The sequence below is a fragment of the Vespa crabro genome, chromosome 1 (assembly GCF_910589235.1).
Source record: "Vespa crabro chromosome 1, iyVesCrab1.2, whole genome shotgun sequence".
NCBI lineage: Eukaryota > Metazoa > Arthropoda > Insecta > Hymenoptera > Vespidae > Vespa > Vespa crabro.
Window position 1 is genome coordinate 16,052,258 of NC_060955.1, and position 8,056 is coordinate 16,060,313.

The window sequence follows — 8,056 nt, forward strand, 5'->3', positions numbered from 1 at the left end:
CTCTCCCTATTTTCTTTCCCGACACACACACACGCGCGCGCGCACGCACAAAACGAAATGTGAACGGAAAGGCAGCAATGGCAGCGCGATTCAAGCATCCTAAAATGTAATGAAGCAGCCGTGGACTACTCTCGCTCTCGAAAAACTTTGCCGCCGGCCGTTGAGCTTTTTCCTCTTCCGATATTAAGGCCGTAGCGAGGAGCGCATAACAATTTTTTCCGTGCGGTTCCTACGTTTCGAAGAAAAGAGAAAGAAAGAGAGAGAGAGAAAGAGAGTAGAGAAGAGGAACGCGGTCACGATGAGAGTAAGTTAAGAGGTCGTGACCAAAAAGGAGAGAAAAGACGATGACATCGTTCTGGTATCTCTATCGAAAGTTATTTCAACAACTCGAAGAATCGTTGCGGTCCTTTGCACGAACACGTTCGCGAATATGATATCGGCTTTGCCATTTCCATGACGATGACGGCAAACTTTTACGAACGGCTTTTCACCACATTTTTTTTTTTTTGAGATTTATAAGTTCTATCGCAGAACTCTCTAACGGCATTTTAGTACAAGTGTTATGAAAATTAATCTTTTGATATATTATTATATATAATATAGGTAATATATATTATATACATTTATCTATATATTATTACATGTAATATAAGTAATATATATATTTTATATAAACGAATTTATAAAATAATTTATAAAATAATAATAAATTTAGAATTGCTAGTCTTATGTATAAACTACAAGTCTAAAATAACAAGAATGTACTTTCCAAGGTTATCTCGCGTATGAACGAAGAGGAAAACCGGAGCAGCTTCTAACTCGCTACTACCGATCCGGCTCGATATTCCATTAGGAGTTTCGTCGATGTTGCACCGATCCCGATGGAAAGGTGTAGGTAGCAGCTGGAAGAAGGTTACCTGGAAGGATCTGAAGGGCGTTACAGGTAGTACATGAGAGCACTTTGCGTTGAAAGCTGCCTTAAAAGTTTTCCCATTTCCGTGCAACGCCATCGTATTCTGGGTCCAACCGGAAATCCGACCACCATGCAATTCTTTGCGGATCGTTGTATCGTCCTGATTCGCTTTCTCTCTCTCTCTCCCTCTCTCGGATGGACTACTTGCTCTCTCTCCCTTTCTCTCTCTCTCTCTCTCTCTTTCTCTCTCTCTTCTGATACCTTCTTCACTTTTTCTACTTTATCCTAATCACGTCTCGTTTCAAAAGAAATCAGATAGAACTTTCTGTACATTTACCAAACTCGTAATGCGTTAACAATACGAGCGAATGTGTGGAAACGTGACCATTGTGGCATCGAAAATACGAAATAATTATTTTCGAAGTAAAGTATGTTTTAGTAATACAAGTATTTGTTAGTAATATTCTATCGTAAACTGCGTAAATAGATCGCATAGCTACATTCCTAAAATAACTATATCATTTTGAAGAGTAAATTCAATGCAAATGTAGTTAAATCCATACTTTTGCGTAAGTAGTTCTTAAATAAATGTGCTTTATTAAGTAAAAATATAATCTTATACATAAATAATTTTTATCTCAATTAATATTTAATGTTGAGAGAGAGAGAGAGAGAGAGAGAGAGAGAGAGAGAGAGAGAGAGAGGAAGGGAAAATACGACAAATGAAAGAGAAAAGTCGAAAGGATTTGCTTAACTCTTCTAAACTTTATTTCACTAGGCAAGATTGATTGATCCTCGGCACCACCCATCTTTTCTTTCTCCATTTTTTTTTCTTTCTTCTTTTCTGCCGGCGATATTTTTCATTCATCCGCTATAAGGTACCTAGACCAAGCACATTTTCAGACTTGCTAAGAAACGTGCCGGAGTTGCTCGCAGTCTTAATTCTTCCCACGCTCGGCTTGCAGAACATAATTATGTAAAAGTCTTCCACAAACTCCCCTCTGAAACATCCAACTTCGTTTACGTAGTGACCGTGACTAGCTGGCACAGAGGCATGAACAAAATTTCAAGCTTGCTAACCATGTACTGTATACTTAGTGAAGAAGAAAAAGAACCTTCTCTCTTGTATTTAATATGGCTGGTTACTCATATGACATGTTTTACATTATTGAATTGCCAATCAACGAATTGAAATGATTCTCATTTTGCATTACGTCCAATAAGTTTGTGAATCCTATTGAATAATTTGCTTTTAACGACACTATGTCATAAAGAACGAATTATATATTGTGTATTCAATGTAACAATCGTCATGATTATTTAGGTACTTCTGGTTCTGTGACAAAAAATACTTTAAATAAAAGATCATCAGTGCTCGATTGAAAACTAATTATAAAGGGAAAACTTACAAAAATACTATTTTGTAGTTAGGTTAAATTGATTTTTTTAAATAACACGATATAACTGTTTTTATGCATTATTGTAGATATGCATTATTGTAGATATTGAAATAAATTCAATGATATAAGACAAAGATATATTTGTTCAATAATTTCTTGAGAATATTATTTCTAATTTATATTTGGCGACAAAATATTGCAGAATAATATTAGTGACTTACATTTTCATAAGGAATATTAAAAACTTATTATATTAAAAATGATTTTCTCAACAAGTTATTGAACAAATGTACGTTTGCCCTATATCATTCAATTTGTAAATGATATGGATATATCGTGCGATTTAAAAAAATTAAAATGCGGTTGATATTAACGAAATCAATGTTTCGTTGAAAAAGTAGTATTTTAAAAATCTTTAATTTTGCAATTTGTAGACAATTCAACATTGATGACTTTTTGTTTAAAGCATATTTTGTCACATTATCGGACGTGTCCTAAATGAATCATAACAACTGTTACGCTGAACAACCAGTATATTAGATTAAAAGAATCAAAGTCACTTTTAGAGAAATTACACATATGTCGAGTTAATAGTATTCATTTTTGCATAACTTGTTTAATTTCTTACAAAAGAATCAAATAAAAGTGGCATTGTCGATAAAACTTTCCTCGAGTAAAATCGAGATTTGTTTTATCGAGGAAATTGATTCTATTAAGCGATTCTAATACCAATTGTCTTCTTGTTTGAGTATTGGAAGTAAATAATTGGATTAATTTTTCAATGAAAAATACTTTGAGTGAGTATTTTTCTGGTTAAATCACATCAAGGTCGATATCACAGTCAAGTGACAGCTTCGAAAATATACTATATCTATTTCTTACTTTTTCCTTTTCTCTCTCTCTCTCTCTCTCTCTCTCTCTCTCTCTTTCTCTCTCTCCAGGGGAACTTTAGAAGAGAAAGATATAGAAAAAGAGAGAAAATAGTTTTGTAATCGATGATACTAATGATATTATATTACAGTAACTCTTTAGTGAGTTGAATTGGTTCGTAAAAGTGCGACAACAATACATAGACAGGATTGGAAAAGCGTGACAATTACAATGAATGATTTTATCCTGAAAATTCGTTGTTTCGTATTTTTCCATCAGTCTGATTATAAGCACGACAGCTAGCGTAAAATATGCGTTTTTTAGCGTAAATCTATCTCACATTTCGTAAATACAACGACGAAACAAACACTGAAACAAATATTGAAAAAGAAGAAATTCGAAGTCCTTCGTTCGAAGAATAATTTCGTACGAAACTTTATATATCTACTGTTTGTATTTTCATAGAAAGGAAATAGAATTTATGGATCCTCTTTTCAATTCCCATGAGGCGTGCCCCGAAAATATCTCAAAAGTTAATTAAAAAGACATCGAGTCGTATCACGAGTCATGGAAAGACTATTCTTCTCTTTTTTTTTTCGTTCGTTTTCACTTGAAATGCCATCTACTTTAGGAGATACTTTTTTACATTCATCTACTTAAATTATCCACCGGGCTTTATAACACTCACATTTGTGTGTCGTAACATTTCCATTAAATATTACAATGTCGTGCACTATCGTATGCATTTACACAGGTATAAATAGATATAGGTACACTAGAATATAGGTATATTAATACGTGTAGATATAGGAGCGGCGTACGTTTGAGAAATTATATAAATTTATATCCTCGTGGTTGCATATCTCAACAGTTCCATTTAACGTAATTGCCAACGAGGTAGAAATGAGAGAGAAAGAGAGAGAATACATGCGTACGGATAATTTCATTTCGAAAGCGTCTACCGTCAACGATTTTTTACACTATATTATTTATCTTTCCTGCCAGATGCAGAATTTTGGCGGCAACGCTGTTAATGCTAGAGAAGTATAAAAAGAGAGAAAGAGGGAGGGAAGGAGATAAAGAGAGAGATAACATTCGTTACGAGATTATACGACAGCACAACGAACGACCACTGCAACTTCCGCCTACGCTTTCATTGCCGAATTCAATAAATATATGCTGTGTAGGTACGCGATATAACGGGCTAGCACCCTCATCGAGAGCTACTATCCCACTCTCCTCTTCTCTTCTCCCTCATTAGTTCGATATACGTATATTTCGACGCGTCCATTTATTCGAGAATGCGCAGCGAGTCGTGCTATGCGTTCATCGCTTCGTTTAGAAATTGCGGCAGGAAATATCGCCGAGTGATTTTGCGCACGTGGATGCAAACGTTGTACAGTACGTGCTGTCGTCAGTGACCGACAATTATTAACACCAATGACACTTAACGAGACGGAAATGTCTACGGTAATACTGAAATATGTTTCAACACTATCGATTAATGTAACCGAGTTGATAAGAAGTCCAGATTAGCTTAAATATTAAATTATATTTTACTATATGAATATGTTAAGAAAAAAAATTGTTCCATTTTTCCATTATTTTTGTTTGTCTTCTTTCATACTTCTATATTTTCTTATATTATTAGCTCATATATCAAATATCAAAGATCGAAATTTATTTTACAAACGAATTGTAATCTATTTTTTTTCGAGTACTTCATTTATCGACGATACGAACGTTAAATATACGATCCATCTTCACTCATTTCTGCTTATTTACAGCCAGCATTTCAATTTATATTTGATGAAATAAAACTTGATCGAACATACTCTTCTTTCTTTTAGTTTATTTAAAAACATAATGAAACGTTTCATTTCCGTCGACAGTAGTATCGATAATAATAGTAATAGTAGTATTAGTCATAATAGTTTCTGTTCTTTGAGAGATTTAACCCAGTGCACGTTTGAGAAAGCACACCGTGTGCAAGAAGTAAAATGAAATTAACGATTATTTCTGCGCCAACATAAGAACTCAAGAAAGGACGAGGGAACCAATGAGAATGTAGACTAATAGAGATTAAATTCTCGCGAAGAAACGCTATAAAAAAGAGAGAAATAAAAAAAATAAATCGAGAAAATAAATACATTGATAAAACACGTACGTATGGACTCTTAGTACAATATGTAACGTGTTTAAATTCGAAAAGCTCTTTTATTGCTATTATGAAAAGTTTATTTTAATGAAAGTTAAACTCGTTTATCATAAATCGAATCGATTTATCACAGTTAAACTTTTATTTCATCCTTCATCGATCATTTTCCTAAATAATTGTTTTTCCATTCGTCTATTTTTTCATCCATCGCTCTATTATTTTACTTCTTTAATTTTTTTACGACGACACGATGATAGATAAAAGAACGAAAGTGAAACGATTTACTTGGACGACGACTTTACCAGGCGTTTTCTCTTATTGGCTTTATCGAAGTCCACGAGACGCTTCGAGCTTGCAATTTTGCTCCTCAAACAACGGAAAGACTCGGAGTTAATATTTTATCCCTCGCGGTCTTTAAATAAGGAAATCGATTTCGTTGATGCCGAAAGCTCGCGATTCCATTATATTCGAAGTTGGAATCAATTCAGCTATGAGACGAGACAGAGAAAGATTACACGAGAGTGAAAGAAGAGAGAGAGAGGGGGGAGAGAGAGGGGGAGAGAGAGAGAGAGACTCATTTCTGGTACTTCGTTCTACGACAAATGGTAATGAATACAATAGTTACGATTTCTTTTCAACACATCCTTTAATTTCGAGTGTTTGTCCTATTGATTTGATCTACCATCCTTTCTTTCTATTTCCCTTCAAATGTTAATGATAAAAATTTACGAGCAATTAATAATAACGACGAATATCAAGAAATGACGAGTCTCATTTTATTTACGAGCAATCTCTTGAATAAGAATGCCCTGTTGATTTTGTTATAACGAAAATCGAATAATCGAAGGAAGTAAGGCAGTTACGAAGAGCAATGGGAACGAGTTATGTCAATATCGTCGTACACGTTGCTTATTGAATTCCTATTGATGTGGGTGCATTGTCGATGTAAGGGGGTATTTTCTCCTTTCTCTCTCTCTCTCTCTCTCTCTCTTCGAGAAGTTAACACAAGTCGATGAGCGGAACGAGAGCTGCATGGAACACGCTAGAGGTTTGTGTCAAAGGCATACCAGCTGGAACGTTGGCCTTCGAAGTGGCCGGATTTCGAAAGCCCATTACCTTCGTATTTATCTCTCTCCTTCTCTCTCTCTCTCTCTCTCTCTCTCTCTCTCTCGATCTCTATCTCTCTCTGTCTCAACATTCAACCCGAATTTAGCCACTCACATCGTTTGAAGGCTACGCTCGCAATGTGCACACTGGAATTTCATGTCTCCGAGTTAAATTGCAACGAACACTCGAAACAAAAGTTACTCTTTCTTCTCAAACTCAGAATACGAGAAGACATAGAAGAAAAAGAGAGAGAAATAGAGATAGAGAGAAAGAGGGAGAAATAGAGATGGAGAGAAAGAGGGAGAAAGAGAGAGAATGAGAGAAAAAGAGAGAGAAAGAGAGAAAGAGAAGTAATAGAAGAGACCGGAAGAGGAAACGAGAAATAGAAAGGGTGTGAGAGTTACTTCAAGAGAGAAAGAGAAAGAAACAGGGAACTTCTTTTTTCACTCCAACGTCGAGTCGGGATTGCGTTTCAATTTAATTCCATTTCGGCTGCCTCGTTAGACGATTCTTTTGTACCATAAATTGGATTTCCTCGTGCCCAGGCACTACGGTGAGAGAGCTTTCCTTGTCTCTTATACCATATACCTTTGATCCTACTACTACGCATGATAAGAAAAAACTTTGTCTCTTCCATTCTCTCTCGGTCATACACTCTCATATTCTTTGTCTGTTTTTCTCTCGTTTACCCTGTTGCAAAAGAACTGTATTTGCAACTTACCCAACCAAAAGAAGATCGACGAGACTTTGACGTTGAAAAGATGAAAGATCCGGCGATCGGAGGAGGTGGAGGCGCAACGATCGAATAGAGTGTCCCTCTCAAAGCCACCGGATATGGCGCTCGGTTTGCTTACAAAACATTTCCGGTTAGCGGGAGACGCTCTGTTTCTTTCATTTCCGTTTGACTCCTTTCTCGAATATCTTTCTTCTTCTTTTTTTTTTCTTCTGCTTCTTTTTGTTCCTTTTCTTCCTTTTCTTTTCCTTTTTCTTCTTTTTCTTTCTTTTCTTTTCCTTTTTCTTCTTCTTCTTCTTCTTTCTTTTCTTCCTTTTCTTTTTTATTCTTTGTCTAACTCACATATTTGTCACAACTCACATAGAAAGGAGATATCGTTAATATACCGTAAAAAGTGTAGAAAAAGACATTGTGCGTATTTGTGTATATAGAGAGAAATATCAGGAACGACTCGCGATACGTGTTGCCGTAACGGCGACTAACTCTTCAGGCGTAACCACGCGACTCGAGCTTTCATTGCGCAATTGGTTTGCGCATTGAATACAGACCGTAAGAAGAAGTATGGCCGTGATACTTTCCTGAAAGTCACGAATTTTGTTTGAAAATATATAAAGTGTCTCACAAAATGAGGTAGAATATTCCCTGAATTATTATACTCATAGAAAAACTGTTTGTATTAACGATAATAAAAAAATTGATGAGGTAAGACCTCATTTGTAATATTCCATTTTATCCGTTTTATTTATTTATACATGTTCACAAAATACCTAAATAAAAAATTTGTTCTCTACGAGGTACTATGAGTTAATTTATTGTTCGATTAATTAAGTACATTTCAAATTATATTAACCTACGATTCGTTAAATTTATGATAG

General features: G+C 35.2%; 1 protein-coding gene across 1 annotated transcript in view; it reads right to left on the reverse strand.

Annotated features, from left to right (window-relative positions):
- The window catches only part of LOC124424580 (protein artichoke-like), a 113,523-nt gene extending 105,879 nt beyond the window's left edge, over window positions 1-7,644 (reverse strand). Inside the window, exon 1 of the mRNA XM_046963984.1 lies at window positions 7,170-7,644. The gene's annotated coding sequence lies outside the window, so the exon portion shown is untranslated. The remainder of the gene's footprint in view (window positions 1-7,169) is intronic.
- Window positions 7,645-8,056: the final 412 nt, after the last annotated feature.